Here is a 27,223-nt window from a genome sequence, read left to right on the forward strand (position 1 = left end):
CTTCCTTTTCTCCTTTTCATGACATAAAGATAATCTCATCTGAGGGCATTTATGTGAAGAAATAACAGCATGGCATGGTGAAACCACTGGCTCATTAATCCTGGCATCTACTTCCTACAGGGTTCCTTGATTAGTTAGATTCATTCACTGGGCATTTCGGAGTTTTTGATTTGTCACCATTGGCTAGGTTCACTGAGTTCAGGCTAAATTGAGCCAGAAGCAATGTTTATTAGTAATTTTGTAGTACAGGCTACCCTAATAATTCAGCCCAAATATCTCATCTGAAAAATATCCATTCACCCTCACTTCTAATGTGGGTTGCAGCTGTGTTCATAGGGAATTGAAAGAACATAAGTGATTGGGCATGTATTTTCTAAATTATTAATATGATGGCTAATAGCTGTAAACCCATCTTCGTATCCAATGCAGAAATTATGACTTATTTTAAAAATGAAAGCTGCAACAAAGGGGGGCACCCCCTGCCTGGCTTTCTGCTAAGTCTCCTCAGTGCAGAGCTTTTGGTATAGGAACCATGGTCGATTTAGCATGTGGCCATTACAGAGAGACACAGAACAATGCCTTTGGCTTTTTCTGATGTGTACACTATCAAAACAAGGCATGGATTTAGAAGACTTACTATAACGTACTATTAAGGAGTTTTGGGTATGAGCTACACATAGGGCCATCTTTTGATTTTGATGATGGCATACATGCCATACAAGTGATGGCATGGAGACCGCAGTTCACACCCTCAGCCTTCCGCGTCCCATGCTCATGAGTTGTTTGTCTTTAAGCAGGCATAATTAGTTTTTATTACTGTTAAGCTGCATCTTCCATCCACGTGATCAAATATCCAATATATCTCAGTTTCCATCTTCAGACCCATTTGATTGGAGATAGACTTGTTGCAGTTGCTCACGCTGCCACAATCCCTCTCAGTTCTGTGTTGAAGTAATTCACAATTACCAGGAAATATATAATTAACCCACATGATATATATAGTATATGTTCTTTGCATCTTTCACTGAACTGTCCTAAGGCTTTATATACTTTTGTTCCTAGTCTTTATTGAATCTATTAAAGATAAACTCAAAGTCAGATTAAGAACTATAGATGCTCTTTAACGCGGAAAAGATTATATGTGATTTTTATGAAATTAAAAATAAAAATGTGAAATTATAAAACAAAACAGATATACTGAAATTAAAATAAATTCTTTTTAGATTTGCTGATTGTGCAATTCTGAATGAGTTAAGTGAAGCTGAACCGGTCTCTCTTTTTGCTACTCGTGCTTTATTAATTATCTTATTCTATTCTCTTAATGCTTAGGTACTCTAACATTGATTTCAAAAATAACATTTTTAGAGGGTGTTATTTCATTACTTTACCTCCAGTACCTTACATTTGAACTCCATTTTTAGTTGACACAGCTCATTATCTCATTTAAATCATGGCACCATTATGAAGTAGATATTTTAACCCTTGTTGTATAGAGGAAGAAATTGAGAGTCATGAAGGCTAAGTAACTTGCCAAAGGTCACATCCCTAGTAAGTGGCAGAGATCACTCTTTAAGTTATGTTTTCGGGTCATTAAGCATTACCATTGTGTATGTAACATATAGACATTTCCCTTACTGTTAAAATATTTTCAGGGAATAAAACTAAATATCTTTACTTAGAAATTTAACACTCCACCCTTGTAATTTAAACAAGGGATACTTTGATAGGACATGATAACTGCATCAAAATAACACATGGTTTCAAGAGTATAGAAACACTCTCGTCCTACGGAACCTCACCCTCTTTCCAGAAGTTAATTCAAGATAGTTCAGCCACCGAGAAGGCTCTTAATCCTGTGAGAAATCTTTATCAATGAAGTCATCTCCTTGTGACACAAGCTCTGAGCTGAGATGGCAAGAAACTTGTGAAATAGCCCTAGGAGTACTTTGAAAGGGGTGTCATTGTAGATGGACAGGAGAGGATCCTTGGGTCTTTTGGTGCTTTTCTTGTCTGACCCTGCAAGATTTTATAGGGAGATACTTTGATGTTGCTTCTGTATATTATTAAAAGAATTACAAGTCAGCATAAACTGCATGTCCTTTTTCTGGCCTCCACATATTAAGAATCCATTGCCAAACATAGATCATAAAATCTTAGAATTTGAAGAGACGTTGAAATCATCTCATTCAAATTTCTTGACTACAGTTGTCCCTGTTTTATTTCTCACCAAGCAGACTTGCAGGCTCTGTTTGAATGCAAGGTAGATGTCTTTTATGGGCCTGCCAGCCTCCTTCCTTTCATTGAGCCTAGTCTGTCTTTTGTCTCTTAGTTCTTTCTTCTATAGTCTTACCTCAGGAAGCACTTTCTGTCACAGCTCTTACTACTGAAATGATTTTTCCTTTTAGTCTTCTTTTATTAATATCAGTCAGTGTAATACCCCTAGACTATGCTATGGTACCAGATAAAATTCATCTCTCTGGCTTAACACAACCAGGAATTTTTTTTTTTTTCTTGCTCACACAAATGTCACTGTGAGTAAAGCAAATCTCTAGGAGAGCTGTTCTTCATGCGGTGACCCAGTGATCCAAGCAGGTTTCATGTTGTGACTTAATCACCCCATTATGGAGTTTCCGTGGTCTTTGTGGGAGGAAGAACAAACTAGAAGTTTAAACTGGTTCTTTATGCTTTGGTCCAGAAACTTCTACTCATGGTCCAGTATCTGAGAAATTATTACAAGGCTTCCCCTAATTGCAAGAGGACTGGCAAATGTGTAAAACATGAATAGCCAGTGAATGGAACATATCTCTGCCATAATCTTATTTTCTCGGTAATAAACACTCTTAGTTTCCTCATTTAACATGTTTTTCCTACTTACATATAAGTCAACAATTTTTTTTTTGTGATTGTTGGCAAAGCATGTAGGTAAGGGTACCAGAGAAATATATAACATCCAGGCTTTTCAAGGAGCTTATCATATAATTGGAGAGATAAGACAAATATATTTTAAAAAGAAAATAATATAAGTCAATTTATAATGGATTGATCAAGTGCTAAGTACTCTGATCTATATCTCACATGCAATGGAAACTCAGAGAAGCAGGAGATCGCTGTGGGTAGAATTCCTGGCCAGGCTTCCTGGAGGAACTGGGTCTTACAGGATAAGAAGGTCACCCTTTAGGATTTTATTCTCCACTTTTGTTTTATTCTGTTGGAATCATTTTGATCTTCCCTTGTGGCTCTTATTTTCAGATCTATAAAGCATGTTCCTTGTGTTTATATATATCCTTACTAAATTCTCCACTAGCTTCTTAAATGTGGAGCCATTAACCAGATTCAAATCTCTAATGACCAAGGCAAAACATGGTGGACCACTTGCCAGACTCACTTTAATAGCCATTCATGATCTGATAGAGTTTTAGTATCACTGATATTATATCCCAAATGGATACATTTGAGCAATGTAATTCCCCAATATCTAGCATAGACTCTGACACATATTAGGTGCTCAATAGATGCTTATAAAGTTGAATTTAGGTCAGATGTGTTGGTGTTAAAGCTCCCAGCTTATTGCACTTGCTCTGATCTATTATCATAGTGGGGTAGTTACCAATTAAAAATACGTATCGTAAAGGGCTTACATCATTATTAAGGTAAAAAATAAATCACTCCCGACAAGCAAGATAATGTTTTTATTCCCACAAAAAGAGATCATCCTTGTCCTCTGATGAACACAGTGCTCACTTGGAGTAAACTAGTCACCCATGGGAAGCTAATTACCTTTTCCAAAGAACTGGGGTACCATGTAATGTCTTCGAAAAGGCAATTTAGTGAATGATGCCCTGTTATCTTGGAAGAGTTAATATGCCACTTTTAGAAACTCCAGTGACTGGATTGTCTCCCACAATGGAGGGAGGAGCACACACTTGCCAGGAAACCGGCTATCTTAGATTTCCCTGTTGGAAGACTTAAGAGCTTCATTTTCATTTTAAACCTAGTGGTTTCTTTGAGAACTGGTTGTATGTCATAAGCCATTTTAGATTTGAAGAGTGATGATGAGAATTTTCTCCTTAGGCAGAAGAACTCCAGAGGAAGACCTTGAGCTTCTGATAGGGGTTGTTTTGGGTTCAGGTTAGGAGAGTGTTGCTTCTCAGGGAGCTAGATTGTTTGTTTTTTAGTTATAGAAAACAATCCTTGTCCAGTCATGACTCTGCTATATTTGGGGACCCAGAAGAAATGCATGGTTTGGAAAACATATAGTCCTTGGTCGGCCATTACCTGTGTTTTTAGTTCAGTCACTTAGCAGTTGTGCACTTCCATTTCCTCATCTAATATCTGAAGTTATTTCCTATTGCTGACCATTTCTAGTAATGATTAACTCAACATTGTTGACTAATGTGGGGTAACTCAGTTTAAACCTAATCAAATGCCTGGACTGGTCATTGTCTAATTTGTTTCTTTTTAAGGCATTGTCCCTTTTTTTTTTTTTTTTTTTTTTAAACCTGGAGACAGGGGCTCTGATTCTGAGTCAAGTCAGCATTGTGTTAAGGTGGTGAAAAGGTAAGCTCATAATATCAATGCTCTGCTGAAGAGTTGCTGCCACTGACAACATCATTAGCCTCCTTGTGATAGGACCCGGGGAAGGGATTGGGACTGTGTAGGAATTGTTTTCCAGTGTAGGAAAGAAAGAGTGGAACATGCAAGGATATAACTTCTTATAGACAAATGTGGCTGTGCAAAAGAATCTTCATTCCTATCCTTAAACAATTAGTGCCATGGGGTTTGTATACCATCTAACTGAAAGGGAGAAATTAGAAAATAGACAACCTAGACATATATTCATACAGGAAGCACTCAGTAAATTTTGGTTGGATTAATTTGGTTCAGATAGTACCAGTTTCTTGTGTAAACTTAGTGGAACAAATGGCCAACGACTTAGAAGCCTGAGGGGGCAGTTCCAGCATATTTATTTCGTTGCCAGGGCAATGCCAGGTGTTTGTGACCACATGCGAGAATGAAAAGAATGGGCAGCCTAGTGGCTGCTCAGGTGAGCGCAGGTACACCGACCAGGAAGTATCTCTGCTCCCAACCTCTCTTTATGTACGCATGAAAGCTAATTGTTCAAGTCCAGGGGAAACTGGTGAGGTATGTGACGTTTTTGTTGAGCCTTCAGCTTTCTCCATCCCCCAATATTTTCAGGGTCATAGGACCTTATCGTTCAAATTCTTTTCCCCTATTAAAACAGGAGATTAGCTGGGATCATTTACATTTTGACTAAATAGACTTACAGCAATATGCTAACTTTCTATTTTAAAGTCTTTAATTTTAGTATAGAAAGAATGTTTTTATCTTAATTCATTAAAAGAACTTTTAAGCAGTAGGAGGCAAGTAAGGGTGATGTTGTGCATAGAGTTTGCACAGGGGCATTCTGCAGTTTAAGGAAATTACACCACACCTGAGAGGAATCTACTTCAATTGTTTGGGAATGCTCAAGGAGCTGGAGCAAAAGGGGTGAAGAAAATATTCTTTCTTTGGGAGATGGGAACACAGGTGTTTGTTTTCTTATTCTTTACACTGTATATTATATATGCTTATTTCTTGGACATATTTCACAATAAGATAAGAAAAAAAGTACCAGTAGTCATTTCCTCTTTCCCCTGGGGTCCCCTCTTTAAACATCATCTTTACTAGAGTGATAGCCTACAGATTCCCCGAGGGATTGATTGCCTCACAGCTGCTGAGTATACAGAGGCACCTTTTGGCATTGCTGACTTCTATGCCAAGCCCTGGGCTCGAGTCACCTCTGTTTCCTGGTAGTAGGACTTCCTAACCCTTGTTAAAAACAAAACAAAACAAAACACCCCTTTTCCTTTCCTAGCTCTAGTCCTCTGCTTTAAACTTCCCAGAGTTCATTCTTACTGTGTAATATCCTGCCCTGAGTTTTCTTCTTCCTTCCCTATGGTAATCCTGTTGTTCCCTCTAGACAGGTAGTCCTCATCCTCCTGGCCCCCAATCTCCACTGCATCAGAGACACTTGGACTTGGGGTCCGGTCTGGGGAGAAGCAGCAGCTGGACATGTTGCTCAAGCACCTCTCAGATAATGGAGGTGAGGGTAAGAGGGAAAATTGGGGGGTTTCCAGGGGTGTAATACGGGAAAGTCTGCCCTGGAACACAGGGATGGGTTGAGAAAATGAAACCTGAGTATGGGGAGAATCAGATTCAGGACTTTTGTTTCTTAATTTGTGTGTATTGATGATGACTTTAGCTATTTTTCTGGCCTGAATGCATGGTACCTGATGCTTATTAGATGGCAAAAATTATTTGTTGAATAAATGATCCTGGAATGGTGTGAGGGAAATGCAATATCGACTTTAACTTTAGGTACCAGAAAAGTGAGAGAGAGGAATCAAATGATTTTCCATGTAAAAGTAAAAATCATATTGATATGAGCTGCTTATATAATCACCAAGAAGCAATTACCATGAAGCAGTTATATGTAAAATAAAATACTTCCAAATGAACTTTGAGTTCTATTTTGTAACAGTAGTAAATTCTACTAGTGTCAGGTAGGCTGTATCAAGGTGTAGAAAGGGAGGTTACTGGTCACGTAATCTTACTGTTGCTGGTTAAATTCTTCACGCAAATTATAGACCAAATTGTCATTTATCATAGCTTACGGACTGGATGCCCACCACCTTCTATGGGATCACATTTCTTCTAAAACGTCCTTATATCACACTGAAATCATCCCCCTTCTGGCTTATCCTTGACGTCCCACAAAGCAAGTCTTCAACCTTTATTGCTTGACAGGTCCTCACATGTTTAAAGACAGCTTTTCCGGTCCCCCTTCTTTATTAAATTCTGTGAAACAATAAGGGGCTATGGTCATAGGCACTAAAGTTCCCCCAAGTCATCAAAAAACTTGTTTAGGCTGGGTGTGGTGGCTCAAGCCTGTAATCCCATCACTTCAGGAGGCCGAGGCAGGTGGATCACTTGAGATCAGGAGCTCAAGACCAGCCTGGCCAACATGGTGAAACCCCAGCTCTACTAAAAATACAAAAATCAGCCAGGCGTGGTGGTGTGTACCTGTAATCACAGCTGCTTGGGAGGCTGAGGCAGGAGAATCACTTGAACTCAGGAGGCGTAGGTTGCAATGAGCTGAGATCGCACCACTGCACTCCAGTCTGGGCAACAAAGAGAGACTCCATCTCAAAAAAAAAAACAACAACAAAAAAAACTTGTTTAGTCATCTTTATTAAATAGAAGACAGATTTTATCCATAAAGAGCATCAGAGTGTTCATACCCTTTTTCCTATACCAGAATTTAGAGCAAGTTATTCTTTTAAATCAGTATTTCTCAGGGTCTGGGAATGGGGCTTAGGAATCTCATTTTATAGTTTGAGAACCATTGTTTCAATTGCTTCACCTGTCCAGGGACATTAAATATGATTGATGCTAACCTCAGGAATGGGTCACATCTGGAAAGCAATGTTGAGCCTTTCTGGCCACTCAGTCAATGGCCTTGGAACAACGTTAAGTCTTTTACTGACTGAATATTAACATTATTTCTCATTAGCTCTCTTATGCTCACTTATAAGCTTTCTTTTCCCCGTTTCTTTCTTAAGTCATCGATTTCTCAGTTCTCGTTACATCTCCCCCTGCAGCCCACGACTAGAATTCTTTCAGCCTCCATATCCTCAGCCCTCGAGTTGCCACTCGTATGGGTAGTTATTTGCTTCCAACATTCAAGTTTTATGAGACTATTCCTACACTCAGTCCTTTAAATTGCATTGCCTTTCAACCTTTGTTTATTTTTTCTGAAACTTTGCTTATATACGAATGTTCAAAATCCATTTATAACCTGTTGCTCCATCTGGTAATTTTCATGGGTTATGTTCCCTTTCTATCCTTTGACACATACCTACCTAATTTTTTAGTACTTATGACCAAAAACATAGATGGCATTTTGTATTTGGTTTTGTATTTTGCTTCTGTTTATTTTCTATATCGGTATATATCTTTAAATGCATAGTTTTAATGACTATGATATTTGTTTATAACTTTCTCTGATTTTTAAATACTACTTGTTTATTTTAAAAATTGTTAAATATAAGCATATTTATTCACTCAAAATGTATTTGAATGTCTGATTCTATAGATGCTCTACTAGAGTTGAGCACTATTAAGATTTAATGCATCTCTGTGTGTGTGTGTGTGTGTGTAGATGACAGAGACAGAAAATTATTTTAAAGAATGTTTTGTATATAACAAGTCTTCTAAGTGAAAACACAACAAATAAAAGTCTCTCACTTACTACAATGTTGTCGAATATGGTAGCCACCAGCACCATGTGGCTATTTAAATTTAAGTTAGATAAAATCAATAGTTCTCTTCCTTGAGTCACAATAGCCACATTTAAGTGCTCAAAACTCACATGTGGCTTGTGGCTATTATATTGGATATCATTGCAAAAAACTTTATTGGACAGTGCTGACTCACAGCATTCTAGGCTAAAAAGATATAGAATAAAGTTGCCCTGCTTCTTGCTGAGTTTCATGGGACCCCATTCTGTGCTTTAGCTGTGGAATAGAACAATGAAAGTGGACAATAAGTGTCCCTGAAGACCTTTGAAGAAATGCACGTAAGTAGGAACTTGGCCTAGTCCTGAGATTTCTATCTAGATTTTAATGTAAAAACATTTTTAATGGGACAGGATGGGGAAGAAGAAGAAAGTCTTAACTACCAAGGGAATGGAATAAGAGGGGTGTGTAGTTTAGGTCTAATATTTCTGTGCTTGCTCTACACCACTACTAGAATCCATGCTTCAGTGATTTTCCATCAGTGGTAGCCAAAGAAGGCTTTTTACTTAGGTTTTAATATATCTGTATGTAAATGTTTGGGCTGTGGCTTGGTCATTTAGAGTGGGTATATGAGGGATGTGGTAAGGAGTGCAAGAGGAGAGAAACTACGACTTCAAGTAAATGGATGTGTATGCAACACACAGACATACATGCACACTAAGATTTTCCTCCAGCGATGTCATAGCTGTTTCAGAAGAACAAGTGTCTTACCACTTAGAGCTTGTCCAGTGCCTGATCTGAAATTAGCCTCACTTTCTCCCCAGGGCATCCTTAGTTCCCTGCAGATCTCAAAACCGGTTATACATCAACACTCTGTGGACCTGGTCGGATGTGCTGCTACATTAATTATAATGCAGATCATGGTTGTGGATTCTGTATGCAGATGTGCATGGAAAGCCTGCAGATGTGCACAAAGAAAAAGCTGTGGAAAGGGCTTAAATACATTGCATTGGTGCCAGGCATATTTATCACAGGCTAGTTACTGAGAATGCTGATGGATTTATTTCATGACCTGTGTGGTGTAAAGTATGCAATGAAGAGAGACTAAATTGAGTTGGTAGAAAAAAATATATACATATACCTCCTATCCCACCCCAACTTCCCCCAGCAAAAAAAAAAAAAAAGAAAAAAAGACAGAGTGGGTTTATATAAGGTTTTGAAGTTTCAAATGATGACTTAAAGGTAAGCAATTAAATTTTGCTTTGGAGACTTGCAGTTAGTTTATTTTTTTATTTTTATTTTTTCTTTGAGACAGAGTCTAACTCTGTCTCCCAGACTGGAGTGCCTGGTGCAATCTTACCTCACTGCAACCTTGACCTCCTGGGTTCAAGCGATTCTCCTGCCTCAACCTCCCAAGTATCTGGGATTATAGGCACGTGCCACCACCCCAGCTAATTTTTGAATTTTTTGTAGAGCCAGGGTTTCACTATGTTGGCCAGGATGGTCTCGAACTCCTGACCTCAAGTGATCCACCCCCCTCAGCCTCCCAAAGTGCTGGCATTATAGGAGGCGTGAGCCACCGCACCCAGTCTTTTTTTTTTGACTTGCAGCAATTTTAAAAACTGAGACTTAGAACGATAACCTGGTGTCTTAGTTGCTGGCAATACTGGAAAATCACACAAACTCATTATTACCTTGGTTTATGGTATTGACCATGAGAGGGTATTATAGTAACCATCAATTTTTTTAAATTATAAAATACTTCAAACATATTCAAATGTAGAAAAAAATAGTACAATGAACTACCATATATCTATCACCTAGATTCAATAATTGTCAAGAGTTTATCCTATTTAGTTCATTCATTCTTTTTCCCATTTAAAAAAATCTGTTGTAGTATATTAAAGCATATCTCAGACATTCTAAACATTTTAATAAACATCTCTAAAAATATGGACAAATATGCCATTTTCACCCAATAAAATAAATGATATATTTTTAGTATTTAATCCATAACCAAATTTATTTGACTATCTCAAAAATGTCTTTAGAGTTAGGTTGAGTCAGGTCCAAACAAGGTCCATACAACAGAGTTGTTTTACGACTTTTTTTCTTTTTTAGACAATAAGTAACATTAATAAACTTGTAGAGTTGGGCAACTATCATCATAATCCAGTTTTAGAACATTACCATTACCCTTCAAAATTTCCTCCAGTCCATTTGCAGTCAATCCCTGCTCCTACTTTCACCCTCAGGCAGCCACTGATTTTCTTTCTGTTTGAATAAATTTTACTGTCTGGACATTTCATAGATTAAGTCTTTTAAAATCTAGCATAGTTTCCTCCTCTCTCCCCTTTTCCTCCTGCCGTGTACTTATTGTTCTGTAGAATGCCCTGTTTTCTGAACTTTTCTGTTCACTTCTTTCTGGTGTCATTTAACTTGTTCCTTTATCCCCTTCTCCTCCACGTTTCTTTTAAATGGAATTAGGTACAGAAGAGCACCATCCAATAAAACTTTTGCAATGATGGAAATGTTCTGTATATGCACTATCTAATGACTACATGTGGCTTTTGAGTACTTGAAATGTGGTTATTGTGATGAAGAAGCTTGTTTTTTTATTTTATTTTTTAAATTTAAACATCTACATGGGCCATAGTAACTGTGTTAGATACTGAAGCCTCTACAGGCTTAATCAGAATTAGGCCCAATATTTTTGGGCATGAATACTTCATAGATTCACATCAGGTGGCATGTAATGTTTGCTTTTCATACTTCCAGGGATCCAATGATTGATCACTAGGTTGAAATGGTAACAGCTTGATCTCCATTATAACAATTCCTTAACAACATTTTACAGTGGAATATTATTTGGCCTTAAAAAGAAGGAAATTATGGCACATGCTACAACATAGATGAACCTTGAGGACATTCTGCTACATGAAATAGGTAATCTCAAAAGGACAAATACTGTATGATTCCACTTCCATGAAGTAACTGCAGCAGTCAAATTTATAGAGACAGAAAGTAGAATAGTGATTGCCAGGGTTGGTAGGGGGAGAATAGGGAGTTATTTTTTAATGGGTGAGTTTCAATTTTGCAAGAGAAAAGAGTTCGTAGATGGCTGCCATTGAACTGTATGCTTAAAAATAGATAAGGTGGTAAGTTTTATTTTATGCATATTTTACCACATAAAAAAAGTAGTTTCATAAAGTTTCATGTGGGCAAAAGCCTGATTGGAGTACATTTAAGTGAGAATGGAAGGAGTAGAATTGGAGAATCTAAATATAGGCAATTATTTGAAAATTTAAAATATATACAAACTCAACAAAAAGTATTTTAAAATCCACTTATATGCTAAAGATAAGCATATACTTTGAAGTTATTTTATATATCTTCCACATGTATGTATATATTAAAGAAATGTACATCCTTTAAAAAAATCCATAGGGAATATTTCCCCCTCTTCACTATCCTGAGATACCTTAACGGTGTTTAAACCACACTTATCTTGGAATGCCATATCTGGAAGAATCATACAGAGGACCTAGTTTAATCTCATTTTTTTAGAGGAGAACACAGGGTCCAGAGGTTGTGTTTACTCAAGGTAAGTAGTGGTAGAGCTGGCAAAACGCCTATCCAATTTGATGTTCTTATCACTGCACCCAGCTGCTTCTAGTAACCCTCTTGAAAACTCCTTCTACCTCTTGCTTTCCCTGTATCTCTCAGTGTTTTCATTATTCGTCTAGATACCAGGCTTAAAATATGGAAATAGTCATTAATTTCCTTTCCTTTTTTTTTTTTTTTTTTTTTTTGAGACGGAGTCTCGCTCTGTCGCCCAGGCTGGAGTGCAGTGGCGCAGTCTCGGCTCACTGCAAGCTCCGCCTCCCGGGTTCACGCCATTCTCCTGCCTCAGCCTCCTGAGTAGCTGGACTACAGGCACCGGCCACCGCGCCTGGCTAATTTTTTATATTTTTAGTGGAGACGGGGTTCACCGTGGTTTCGATCTCCTGACCTTGTGATCTAACCGCCTGGGCCTCCCAAAGTGCTGGGATTAGAGGCGTGAGCCACGATGCCCGGCCCATTAATTTCTATTCTCCATTCTTCTTCTGTCTCACATCTAATAACTTAAGTCCTGTGGAAGTTTTCTTTGTAGCGTCTATCACACCTTCCTCTATTTCCTCATTTTAGTGATGCTACAATTGATCAGTGGGTTCAAGTGTTGATAGCCTTACCTTCATTGTTTAATTCCATATCAACTTTTTATCTAATAATAGTTTCACTCATTGATAATATTACTCTTATCCTAATTCAGAGCCTTATTCTTTCTTGCTCATCCTCCTGAGCTCTTTGCTTTTCTCTCCATGTGTACTACTGCTTGGTTTGTCTTCTTAATCTATCCTTCTAATCCTGTTTGTGTCTTACTCAAAAAGTTCTCCATGGCCTTCCTACAGAAGTCACAGTTCGGTAGTATGTGACCTGCAAATTTATTTTTAGTTACTGGCAAAGTGCTTTTTTTTTTTTTTCTTTTTAATTGAATGCTTTGGGGCAAGGCTGCATGACATCCTATTGTTTTTTAAAAACTTTCTTTTCTTTTTCTTTTCTTTTCTTTATGACAGGGTCTCACTCTACCATGTAGGCTGGAATGCAGTGGCACAGTCATGGCTCGGTGTAGCCTCAAACTGCTGGTCTCAAGTGATCCTCCCTCTTCAACCTCCTGAGTAGCTGGGACTAGTGGTGTGTGCTACCACACCTGGATACTTTTTTCATTGTTTGTAGGGACGGTCTCGCTGTGTTGCTCAGGCTGGTCTTGAACTCCTGGCCTCAAGTGATCCTCCCTCCTTGGCCTCCAAAAGTGCTGGGATTACAGCCACCACACCCAGCCTCTATCACATTTATCTAGCTCAGTCACTCCAGTCATTTACACTTCCTGTTTGTTCCTGTATCCATTTGAGTTGGCCATCTTTCCTGATATTTAGCATGGTGTTCAATGCACTAAATAATGTCTGCACCCTATTTTCCCAACTTTGTTTCCTCCCCTGTAGGAAGCCTTTTTTCTTTTCTTACCCTACCTCTCCTTTTCTCACCTCTTACCCTTATCCCAATACCTTGCAATCAGCTTATCAGACACCTTATGACCAGTTTCTGGCTCCATGTGTGAAATGAATGGATGGATGAGTTTTTCTGGCACTAGTTAGGCTCGTATAATCTCTGTCTTCGAGGAACTCATAGACTATGCAAAAGATTGGTATGTAAACAGCTAATTTCGATAGCAGATAAAAAAGGGTAATTGTAAAGAGGATTGAATTCTGCTTGGGAGGTATGAAAGGCAAATTCTGCTTGGGAGGGCCACAGCTTTCTCTAACTGCTCCAAATCATTGACTTCTTTCTTTGTCCTTTGACCATACCATTTCTTAACACATACACACACTTCTTTTCATTCTTTATATTTCCAGAATTAGGTGACCGTCTTCTTGAGAACAGTAATCATATTTGTATTTTATTTACCTATATCCTTCTCTGTTATGATAGGTTCTCAAGTTTTTGTTTAAAGTCTATCGGTCAAAGTTTTTTTTTACCTATCGTATTGTTTTAAGCACAAAAGGTTTATTGGACAGATAATGGAGACTCACTCACAGAAATGACAGGAGGCTCGAGGAATAGGCTTAGAAAATGGGCAGGAACCACGAGGGCCCCAGAGGCTAGGCAGCCTTAACAATCTGGCCAGCCAGCTGCTGTGTCTGTGGATACTGCCATCCTCAGTGCATTCCTCCATCAACCAGTCCTATCTGAGCCTCTGTCTTTGGGTCATTCTCCCAAACTCTAGAGTTCTAAGCAGCTCTGCCTTTCAGGGAGTACAGAAACAAAGGATCTGTCCCTTTTGGTCCCGTAGAGCAAAGCCTCTCACAAGACCATACACAAAATGGAAGAGGATTTGATATTGGGCAACTTCCACCACACGCCACCCCCGGAGGGAAACAACAACAACAAAATACCCACTACTAATGAAGAAAGAGTATATGTAACCCCTGCTTTGGGAACTCTGGCAGAGAAGTGACTTACGGCGAGGATCCTTGGGCGTGTGGCGTGGTAGGGAGAAGAAGGTCAGTGGTGAAGGCTTTGAGAATTTAGGGCAGACAACAGTAAGGAGCAGACAGAATGTATGCTAACACAGCAGAAGCAGAAAACCGTCCAGGTCAGATGAGGAGCCCAAGGACAATCTTCATCATTTTATTTAGGGCTGGTTCAATCAGTAGCATTTTTGGCAGCTCATTAGGAGGTAAAAGTTGACTCATCAAGTTGGAGAGGGTAGAATGGTTAATAGTTAAAATATAAAAGAGTCTATAGTAGAAAGCCTTCGTCCCACCTCTGCCCCCATACCAAAATTCTCCTTCTTAACAGGTAGTCATTATTATGTTTCCTGTGTATCCTAGAGATTTTTTAAAAATGCATTAAGAACCAATTTGATTATATGTTCTTTCTCCTTTTAGTGCACAAATGGTAACATTGTGTTTCCCTGTTCTGTACATTACTTTTTTCATATAGTGTACATTGGAGAGATTTCTACCTCAGTACATAAAGAGCTTTCTCTTTTTTTTTTTTACAGTTATGTAGTATTTCATTGTATGGATGCAATATAATTACTTGAGTCCCCTATTGGTGATCATTTAGGTTGCTTTTCGTCTTTTCCTATTATAATTATGCTGTAGTGAATAATGAACATTTATCATTTCATGTGCCTGAATACATTCATTGGATAATTTCTAGAAGTAGAGTTGCTAAGACTTTTCCATTTTTAATTTCATAGATGATGTCAAAACATCCTCCACAAGGGCTTAACAAGTCCCAATAGCAATTTATGAGAATGCCAGTTTGCTTAAGACTGAGGATGACTTTTAAAGATTCAGCCTTGAAAGACTATATTTTCAGAGATCATTTCTTAGTTCATTACTAGAGAAGTTTCTCTGAGCATGTAAAGCACCAGAACTAGCTGAGAAAGAAATCAAGAAGGCAATTCCATTTACAATAGCTAAAAACAAAACAAAAGCAGGAATAAATTTAACCAAGAAGGTGAAAGACCTCTACAGGGAATACTTCAAAACACTGATGAAAGAAATGGATGAGGATACAAACAAATGGAAAGACATCCCATGGTTATGGATTGAAAGAATTAATATCATTAAAATAACCATACTGCCTAAAGAAATCGTCAGATTCAATGCAATCTGTATCAAAATAGCAATGTCATTTTTCACAGAAATAGAAAAAAAAATCCTAAAATTTATATGGAACCAGAAAAGAGCCTGAATAGCCAAAGCAATCCTGAGGAAAAAAGAACAAAGCTGGAGCCATCACACTACCTGACTCAAAAATATATTGCAAAGCTCTATTAAGCAAAACAGCATGGTATTGGTATAGAAACAGACATACACGCCAATGTAACAGAATAGAGAATCCAGAAATAAATTCACATATTTATAACCAACTAAGTTTTGACAAGGGTGCCAGGAACATACATTGGGGAAAGGACACCCTCTTCAATAAATGGTACCGGGAAAATTGGATATCCACATGCAGAAGAATGAAACTCGACCCCTGTTTCTTATTATATACAAAAGTAGGCCTAAAACTATAAAACTATGGGAAGAAAACACAGAGCAAACACCTCAGGACATTGGTCTAGGCAAAGATTTTATAGCTAAGACTTCAAAAGCACAGACAACTAAAACATAGACAAATAGAACTGTATTAAACTATTATGAAAAGCTTCTGCATAGCAACAGAAACAACAGTGAAGAGACAACCTGTTGGATGGGATAAAATATTTGCAAACTATGCATCTGAGAAAAGACTAATGTCCAGAACATGCAAGGAACTCAAACAACTCAGTAGTAAAAAGCAAAACCCATATAATCCCCAATGAAACGTGGGCAAAGGACATGAATAGACATTTCTGAAAAGAAGTCGTACAAATGTCCAACAGGTACATGAAAAAATGCTCAACATCATTAATCATCAGGGAAATGCAAATCAAAACCACAATGAGATATCATCTTACCCAGTTAGAACGGCTATTATTAAAAAGACAAGGGCTGGGCGCGGTGGCTCATGCTTATAATCCCAGCACTTTGAGAGGCTGAGACGGGCAGATCACGAGGTCAGGAGATGGAGACCATCCTGGCTAACTTGGTGGAACCCTGTCTCTACTAAAAATACAAAAATTAGCCGGGCTTGATGGCGGGCGCCTGTAGTCCCAGCTGCTTGGAAGGCTGAGGCAGGAGAATGGCGTGAATCCAGGAGGCGGAGCTTGTAGTGAGCCGAGATTGCACCACTGCACTCCAGCCTGGGCCGCGGAGTAAGACGCTGTCTCAAAAAAAAAAAAAAAAAAAAAAAAAAAAGACAAAAAACTAACAGATGCTGCTGAGGATGCAGAGAAAAGGGAACTCTTATATACTGTTGGTGGGAATATAAGTTAGTACAACCACTATGGAAAACAGTATGGAGATTTCACAAAAACAAACAAACAAAAAGTAGAACTACCATACAATCCAGAAATTCTACTACTGGGCATTTATCCAAAGGAAATGAAATCACTATATCAAAGGGATACCTGCACTTGCGTGTTTATTGCTGCACTTTTTATAATAGCAAAGATAAGGAATCAAACCTAAATGTCCATCAAAGGATGAATAGACAAAGAAAATGTGCTATATGTACACAATGGAATACTATTTGATCATAGAAAAAAATAAAATCATGTCATTTGCAGCAACATGGTTGGATCTAGAGGTCATGATGTTAAGTGAAATAAGCCAGATACTGAAAGACAAGTATCACACATTCTCACTCGTATGTGGGAGCAAAAAAAACTGATTTCATGGACATAAAGAGCCTGTAATCTGAGCCCTTTGGGAGGCCAAGGCAGGCGGATCACCTGAGGTCGGGAGTTTGAGACCAGTCTGACCAACATAGAGAAACCCTGTCTCTACTAAAAATACAAAATTAGCCAGGCATGGTGGCGCACGCCTGTAGTCCCAGCTACTTGGGAGGCTGATGCAGGAGAATCGCTTGAACCCGGGAGGTGGAGTTTGCAGTGAGCTGAGATCATGCCATTGCACTCCAGTCTGGGCAACAAGAGCGAAACTCCGTCAAGAAAAAAAAAAAAAAGGGTAGAAAGGTAGATACCAGAGGATGGGAAGGGTGGAGATGAAGAGAGGTTGGTTAATGAGTAGAAATGTACAGTTAGATAGAATAAGTTGTAATGTTTGATAGCAGAGGTAGGGTGACTGTAATTAACAACGATGTTTTGTATATTTCAAAATAGCTATGAAGAGGACTTGAAATATTCCCACAACATAGAAATGATAAATACTTGAGGTAATGGATTCAAATACCCTGACTTGATCATTACACATTCTATGCATGTGACAAAATATCCCATGTGCTACATAAATATGTACAAATATTATGTATCAATAAAAAAAACTAAAAAGTTTTTAAGATAGATTAAGCCTTGAAGTTTATGAATAGGAAAAGGAGCTGGGGAGGAATTACTTTTCACTTTATTTCCATTCTGTGTCTCTGAGGGAGGCATCAGGTAAGAAGAGATGAGCCACTGGGTGGTGAACTTGAAATGAGGGTGTAGCTACATTTGGAAAAGTAGCTTCATATTGAAGCAGCAGAGACTTTCCCTCCCTCATCCTTAAATGCCAAAACCTTAGTCAAATTGTAGTGAAGGTTTTCTACAATGCATCTTCAGGCTAGTTTCCTCATTCTCTTAACCTCCTTGCAGTCTAAGTACTTCATTTATAAATAATACATTTAAAATTAATATTATTTATAGTTTCTCTGCTTTACTGACATCCTTGCAGCTCTTTCTAATAAAGATTTTGAGAAAATACTATGCTATTATCCCTCTAGAAAGTCAGAAGGAAAGCAAGGGACTGATTCCCAGTAGCTGAAATAAAATGATTTTCATCTTTCAGGCCCATTTTAGTTTGGGGTTCATCTCAGCTAGGTATATCTTGACAAAATAAAAATTTAATAAAGGGTCAGGTTTTTACTCTAAAATTTTTCTTCTGATAATTAAAAAAAACTATTTTAGGCAATAGTACTGTTCCCACCAATAGTACTGTTCCCACCAATAGTACCATTCCCCAAACTTTATTATTTTATTGGTTTCATGCTTCAGTTTCAGCCTTCACTTATAATTTCTTTGGTTTCAAGAGAAACATTTCCCATAGTCATCTTTATGAACTTCCAGAACTCTAGTGTTTGAATTTTTCTTGAACACCTTTTCTTACTATGCTCTTCTTGAACTTACTCTGACTTAGATGATGACTAGATACACACTGTTTATGGCCTTACACACACACACACACACACACACACACACACACACACACACACACACAGAGTTAGATAATATATCGACAGAGAAAATTTTAACTATGTAACTTTTTTTTTTTTTTTTTTTGAGACAGTGTCTCACTTTGCCATCCAGGCTGGAGTACAGTCGCTTGTTCTCGGCTCTTTGCAACCTCTGCCCCACCGAGTTCAAGGGATTCTCCTGCCTCAGCCTCCCGAGTAGTTGGGATTACAGGCGCCTGCCACTGCGCCCAGCTAATTTTTGTATTTTTAGTAGAGATGGGGTTTCACCATCTTGGCCAGGCTGGTCTTGAACTCCTGACCTCGTGATCCACCCGCCTCCGCCTCCCAAAGTGCTGGGATTATGGGCATGAGCCACTGCGACCGGCCTTAACTATGTAAAATGTTTACACAGTAAAAAAATTTTTTAGATATACAGCTCTGAGTTTTGACAAATGTACATAGCCATATAACTACCACCACAATCAATATATAGGATATTTTTTATCACCTCCAAAAATCCCCTTATGCCTTTTTGTAGTCAATCCCTTCTCCCTGCTTTAAACCCCTGGTCTATCTATTGTTTCTAAATGTTTCATCTTTTCCAGAATAACAAATAAGTGAGATCATTCAATACATGGTCTTTCAGTTTAGCTTCTTTCACTTAGCATGAAGATTTTGAGATTCATCCACGTTGTGGCAAGTGTCGGTTTTTTCTTGCTCAGTGGTATTCCATTGTATGAATCTACCAAAGGTGTTGTTATTTAGTGTGTGATTCTGAAGAGTGATTTGAGTGTATTGGTAAGGTTTGAGTACACAGATCAGTAATTTCAATTAATCCATGGTCAAACTCAGGTTTGACCTATGAAAGTTTACTAGTACATTCTGGCACAGGGGTTTTAAATTTTCTTTAGGAATAGCCCATGTAGAAGACATCACTTCAGTTATATCTGAAGGCATGAGGAAGGAGAATGCCATGATCCACAAGAGAATGTTACAGAACAATGTGTGACCATAACCACAAAACTCAGAGTTTCTCGATAAACTTGTCTTGCTCTTTTCTATATTATCTTTCCTCTCCAGTGCCATTGTGGACCCTTGACAGTTATTTGTTGAGTAAGCAGAATCATCCCAAAATGCTATCAGATTGTGGCTTTAATATATCTTGCCACTAAAGCATAGGGCTTTTAAAATCACTGTGGACTTTATTGAATTGTGTGTTCTCCATGCCACCTTCCCCCCACCACCAACAAATAGCTGTAAAGAAAGAGGGCTAGCCTCTTACATTAGCATTTTCTTCTTTTCATCACCAAATGCTGAAGACTCTTTTTATTTATTCACCTCTCTTCCCACCATGGGACCCTGTGTATTGGAATATTTTACCTATCATATAGCATTTATTAACTAATCTCCTCATTTGGAAAATCAATCAAGGATATCTTGCTAGCTAGCTGTCTATGTAGCTATCTATGTATCTGATATTAAGAGCTTCTGGGCAGGGCATGGTGACTCATGCCTGTAATCCCAGCACTTTGGGAGGCCGAGGCAGGCAGATCACCTGAGATCAAGAGCTCAATACCAGCCTGGCCAAAATGGTGAAACCCCATCTCTACTAAAAATACAAAATTAGCCAGGCTTGATGGTGGGCGCCTGTAATCCCAGCTACTCAGGAGGCTGAGGCAGGAGAACCACTTGAACCCCGGAGGCAGAGGTTGCAGTGAGCTGAGATCGTGCCACTGTATTCCAGCCTGGGCAAGAAAGAGAGACTCCATCTCAAAAAAAAAAAAAAAAAAAAAAAAAAAAAAAGAAGAGCTTCCGATTAGCAAGAGATAACCATTGTAAATGCATGGAGTAGACATCATTCTATCAATAGAAAAAAATATATATATGTTTTAGTTAACCTCATTAAAGGAACATATGCAACTGGTTTTAGGCTTTTTAGAAACATTAGTAATAGCTTGAAGTGCCTCAAGCTATTACTAATATTTCTAATATTAGTAATTGCATGTCCCTAAAGGTCTAAAGACTTCAAGTTTGAAATTACTGTATTTTCTTTTGTCCGGAATGCCTGATCTAAATATTAACCAAATGCGAAGAGAATCTTGACTTGTGGCTTCCTTGACTTTGGCTTCCTTGACTTGTGGTTTCCTTAAGGCCACAGGAATTTAAAATACTTCAGGACAGACTTTGGCTTTATGTTTCCGCTCTCAGCAGCAGCATTAACATTGAACCATAATTGTCTGTGCAAATCTAGGTTGAGTCTATGAACAAGCGAAAAATACTGTATCAGACTGTACTTTTCTATTGTTAATGTCAGACAACTCAACTGAAGCTAAGTTACAAAAAAAAAAAAAGGAAACTTACTGATTCACGTAACTTCAAAAACCAGCTTGGCTTCAGGCATTACTTGGTTGGGGCTCAAGTGTTGTTCACTGAGCCTAGTTCTTCCTTTGTTATCTCTCACCTCTGACTTCTGCTGTTCGTGTTCTGTTCTCAAGCAGGGTCTTCTCTGTGATTCTAGGATGGCTGAAGCAGCTCCCGTCTGCATCTTTTCAGGTTTAAGTCTAGTGGAAAAGAGAGAGGCTCTTTCCCAAGATTCCCAACAAGAATTTCATTGACTCTTATTGGTTCTGAGTGAGATTTGTGGTCATCTTGCACAGGGGAGTAGTATGTCCAGGGAAATGATGCACTGATTGTTTAGACTCAGGTCACTAAACCTAGATCTGAAGCTCAATGCAAAGCATATGGACTGATAACTGGGGAGGGACAACTTGTGATATTGTTATCAAAGGAAGATGGAATCGAAGGATGATAGCCCAATTCCAACTGTCTAGACACTAGCATTTAACCCGTGCTTGTTATTTTCTATTTGCTAGGCAGTGTGCTAGATACAATCACAAATGTAGTTTCCTTTAATTTTATTCTTACAATGTCTCTATGAGATAGTTTCTTCTCCTTCAGTTTTACAATTAAGGAGATTATCTGAGAGGTTAAGTCACTGCCCAATTTCATTTCAGTGGTAATAGCTGGGACCAGGATTCTAACTAAAGTCTTTCTGAATCCAAGTGTGGCATATTTCCCATTACCTCCTCTCTGATGTTCAAAAAAACACTCTGAACGATAGTTGCAGCATCACTATAAAATGATTGTAACCTCTCTAAGTTAAATTATTTTGAAACACTCATCTGGATGTGTTCAAAAAATAGTGTTACATTATTTTAAGCTTATTCCTTGCATAGGTTCATATGGTGTACATTAATTCATTCATTCAATAAATATTTGCTGAGTGCCTATATATGAGTCAGGTACCACCCTTGGGACTGAGGATAAAGCAGTGAACAAAACTAATCTATTTCAAGGATCTTACATTCTAGTATAGACAAAATACTTAAAGAGGTATATAATATTGGGTGATCATGAGATTTCCCTTTATTTTAGATTACTGAAGGGGCTCAAGCCCTCATAGGTATTTGCTGCTGTAGTCAGAACTGCGAAATTTCATCCACAGTTTGCCTAATCATGACTCTGATGAAACTACTTATTGAGGGCCAAACTCAGATCAGAGCCAGAAGCAAGGTAGAGAACTAAATGAAGAAACTATCTAAAATCAGTCAAGCTGTAAGGAAAGCTAAATGAATTAAACACTCATTAATATTCAAAGTACCTTTTCCTCAATTTTCGGGATTGTTTTTAAAGAGTTCTTCTCCACTATCCCCCCAGCCATTACCTTCCCTCCCCATACAAAGAATTATAGGCTCATTAGAGCAGTGGTTCTCAAAGAGTGGTCTGCAGACATCCGTGGGTCCCCTTTCAAGAGATCCAGGAGGTTAAAACCATTTTTTTGTCTTTTTTTTTCTTTTTCTTCTTCTTTTTTGGACAGGATCTCTCTCTGTCACCCAGGCTCGATTACAGTGGCACAATCATGGTTCACTGCAGTCTCAACCTCCTAGGCTCAAGCCATCCTTCCACCTTTAGCCTCCCAAGTAGCTGGGACTACAGGCGTGCACTACTATGCCTGGCTAAATTTTCTGTTTTTTTTTTTTTTTTTTTAGAAATGGGGTTTCGCTGTGTTGCCCAGGCTGGTCTCAAATTCCTGAGCTTAAGCAATCCACCCCCTTGGGCTCCCTCCCAAAGTGCTAGGATTATAAGCATGAGTCACTGTACCTGGCTAAAACCATTTTCATAATAAGACAAGAGTTATCTACCTTTTTCACTGTGTTGACATTTGCCGTGATGGTGTAAAAGCAACGGTAGATCAAATTGCTCATGTTTTAGAGTGAATCAATACAGATGGCACAAAACTGTGCTAGTTGTTGTTGTATTTCTGCTCACAGTAGAAAAAGAAACCAGGTGTGGTGGTGCTTGTAACCCCAGCTACTTGCGAGGCTGAGGCAGGAGGATAGCTTGAGCCAAGAATTCAAGACCAGCCTGGGCAGCATAACAAGACTCCATTTCAACTTAGAAAAAGTTTAAGAATATTTTGATGAAGCAGTGAAAACAAGAAGTCTCAAAGTAATAATAATAATTTTTTTTCCCCAAGTTGGGAACTGCTTCTACTTAAAAAAGAATTCAGCCAGGCGCTGTGGCTCACGCCTGTAATCCCAGCACTTTGGGATCACGAGGTCAGGAGATCGAGACCATCCTGGTGAACACAGTGAAACCCCATCTCTACTAAAACTACAAAAAACTAGCCGGGCGAGGTGGCGGGCGCCTGTAGTCCCAGCTACTCGGGAGGCTGAGGCAGGAGAATGGCGTGAACCTGGGAGGCGGAGCTTGCAGTGAGCTGAGATCAGGCCACTGCACTCCAGCCTGGGCGACAGAGCGAGACTCCGTCTCAAAAAAAAAAAAAAAAAAAAAAAAAAAGAAAGTCTGGATTTCCAAATTTTATAAAATAGCATCATATTGCTCAGGACCACTGGCATTTAAAGAAAAAAATAAACATTCCACAAAATTGTCTATTTTCTAGTTAAACTGATGTTCCATAACTGTATCTGAAAAGCTAAGTTGTAATTTTGAGGACACCATGGATGAAAGAGAAAAAAATTACTACCACTAGTAACAGATGTGAAATTACATTAGATAAATATAATCATTAGTTTCAGTCTCACCCTGGTTAATTTGTTTGTGGAAATGTGCAACCCATTATTCATTAGATAATTTTTCACACATTGATTAGAAAGCCATGTCGAATTGTGACCCTGCACATTTGGGCTTACCTATCTTGCGATGAAGCATACCACTTACAATAGTGGAAATGGGGGACAAAATGTTTATCTCAAGCTGATTTTGTGCCAATAAATAAAGTAAATCAATAGCCAGTGAAGTGTGAACAACATTTCTCTGCTGTATAATATGGTTTTGGGGGCAATTTGACATGCTACAAGGGGAAACAAGGGTCTTGAACAGAAAGGTAATAAAAGCAAATCATGCTGGTAACTGTTATTGAAGTCCTGTATTTTTCTATACTTGGGCAGCTTTAAGATGTGAAAAATAATGCACATAAAATTATAAAAATATTGAGGCAACTCTCCCCCATATTTATAAACATTCTTTCTTATAGCTGAATTTGATTTTATTGGTCATGCACTCTATACCTGTGACAAATCTTCTCTATTTTCTATTTGATCTAATTTAGTACACAAATTCAAATACCTTTAAATAATTTATAGCAAATGAAGCACAAAGACCTTAAATTTCAAATAGATTTTGTCAGCACTCAGTAAGATCTCATCTGAATTTTACTTTTCAATATTCAGATAGCTACTTACAGTAATCAGAAACCTCTCAAATTAAAAAAATGTTTTTTCTCCTCTGTAAAAAGCTTTGGGGATAAATCCTTATTTCCTCATCTTTCACCTTTCTTACTATTCCAGACCCTGCAAAACCACAGACGTCTTCTTTATCCAAGTCCATGAATCTGTTTTCTAATACTCTGAAGGAGAATAATGATATAAATGCATTTGTAAAGTGTATCTTCTTGTCAGTTGGAACCTCAGAGGTTGTCTTTTAAATTAAGATGAAAGTAACACATTTTTCCGCATAATGCAGGCTGCATTCAAATAATTAATGGTTAATTAAAAACAGCTTTTTTTTTTTTTTTTTTTTTTTTTTCCTGTAGCTCAGACAGGGAAGGGCTCTGTTACATTACCATAGAAAGGAGAAGATTGGGCTGTTTGGTTTCTAGAAGGAGGCTTCTAGCCTGTTGATCTAAAATCATAGCCAGAGAAACCTGCAGATTCAAAGAAGAAATGGTTACTGGTGTCATAGAAACAGTGTTTTGCTGCTCAAGCATGTTATTTCCTTGATAAATTCTGTGTTCCATTGTTAGAAATTTTAAAAATCATGGATGACAGACATTTTTATAATGTATGCCAAGATGTATTTAATTATTTATTTTCAATGACTTGATTTATGTGAAGAGTCCTGAAAATTGTATCTATGTATCTATCATCTATCTATCTACATGTCTATCTCTTATTTTGAGATAATCCTCCCCGCTTTTTTATTGGGACAGGGCTTCAGTCTACTATAGATTAATTTTAGAAATCTAGATTTAGGCAGATTTAATATATAACTTATGAATAAAATAAAAATTCTGTTAGCTCTAATTGTCTGTTTGAATGTCAATTAGCAGGAGTATAAGCACTTATGAAATCTAACATAAAAGAGAGACCATGGGTGAAATAGCATGAGCATTAGACTGAAAATCAGATCTGTATTCTAGGCCTCGCTCCATCACTTAAGTCATGCAATCCTTCTGTTCTTGGTGGATTAAGTGCGTTCTAAATTTCTTCCAGCTTTAATATTCTATGCATATAATATTTTTATAAAATAGTAGCATATTATACATGGAAGAATGAACTTTGTGACTCAGATAACAGTTTATTTTTATAACTGCTTTGTTTACATTTTCTATATTATAAACATTTTCTTGTGTTCTTATGTATTATATTATTTATAATGACTGTATCATATTCCATTACATGTATTTACTGTAATTCATTTAATCATTCTCCTATTGCTGGACACAATCAAAGTTACCATCATCTCTCTTTTGTAATGCTGCCATAGTTTATTACTTGGTTTCCCCTTTTCCACTCTTGCCATTTATAGTCTATAATTTCTGTAACCAAATAAATTTCACTCCCTTTCCCTCTCTCTCTCTCTCTGTCTCTGCCTCTGTCACTCACGGCAATTCAGATACAACATTCCTCTGCTGAAAACTCTCCAAAGGCTCTGATCATCCTTAGAGTAAAATAAAAAGTCATTATGTGGCCTAAAGAGCACTGTGTAATCTGGCACCTGCCTACTTCTGGAACCTTATTTCTAATACTCTCTGCCTCACTGCACTCTATGCATTGTTCTCCTGGCTGTTTTTCAACTCTCTGAGCACGTCCCCACCTCAGGGCTTTTGCTGCTGGTGTTTCCTCTGCCTGGAACTCTCTTCTTTCTGATATTCACGTGATTTGTTCTTTCAATTCCTTTGGGTCTCTTACCTGAGAATGTGGGTCATGACAGTTAATTGCTAGCAATGTGATTTATGGTGAACACCTGTTTTTGTTCACCTGTGGCCCTGGCCATACCACATTAGTTTGACCTCTGAGGTGGAGGGACTGGAAACTGATTAGCTAAGGTCAGTCACAAGGGTTCTCCATGTCTATGTGACTGACTCTCCAATAAAAACACTGGACACCAAGGCTCAGGTGAGCTTCTCTGGTTTTTCTCATGTTAGCAGTACTTTGCTTGCATTGAAAACATCATTGCTGGGAGAATTAAATGGTGTTATTCCAACTACACTGAAAGAGGAATCCTGGTTTCCTCTTTTCCAAACTGAAAGATTGATCCTGGCTTCTCCTGGACACCTCTGTTGCCCTTTTCTTTTGCTGATTTTAATCTGTATACTTTTGCAGTGATAAACTGTAATGGTGAGTATAACAGCTTTTCCGAGTTCTGAGTTCTTCTAAGGAATCATCAAACCTGAGGGTGGTCTGGAGATCTGCTGATGCAAATAATAAGTTCACAGAGAGAGAAATTTGAATAATAATAAATTATTGACTATCTAAAACAAGGCAAGAAAGAAAAATAAGGAACAAAGAACAAATAACACAGGTAGAAAATATAAATTAATATAGGAGATTTAGACCCAGATATTATCATAGTTACACTAAATATAAGTTGAATAAATAATTGAAAGATAAACTATCAGACTCAATTTTTAAAAATCTAACTATATGCTGCTTATAGTGCCATACCTTAAGTACAGGGACATGAAAGACTGAAAATAAAAGGATAAGAAAAGATATTTCAAGTACATGTAATCCACAAGAAAGGTGACAGTAACATCAGATAAAGTAGATTTTACTAAGACAAAGAAGTTCATTTCATAATGAAAGGCCAATCCCACATAGTCCTAAATTTGGCCTCAATACATATCAAATAAAACATATAAAAATATAAATAGATAGTTTCACAATCATAATTGGAGATTAAAATATACTTTACAGTCACCAATAGAAGAGGCAGGGAAAATAAGTAGAAATATAAAAGACTTGAATAATCTT

This window comes from Macaca thibetana, chromosome 6 (assembly GCF_024542745.1).
Source record: "Macaca thibetana thibetana isolate TM-01 chromosome 6, ASM2454274v1, whole genome shotgun sequence".
Lineage (NCBI taxonomy): Eukaryota > Metazoa > Chordata > Mammalia > Primates > Cercopithecidae > Macaca > Macaca thibetana.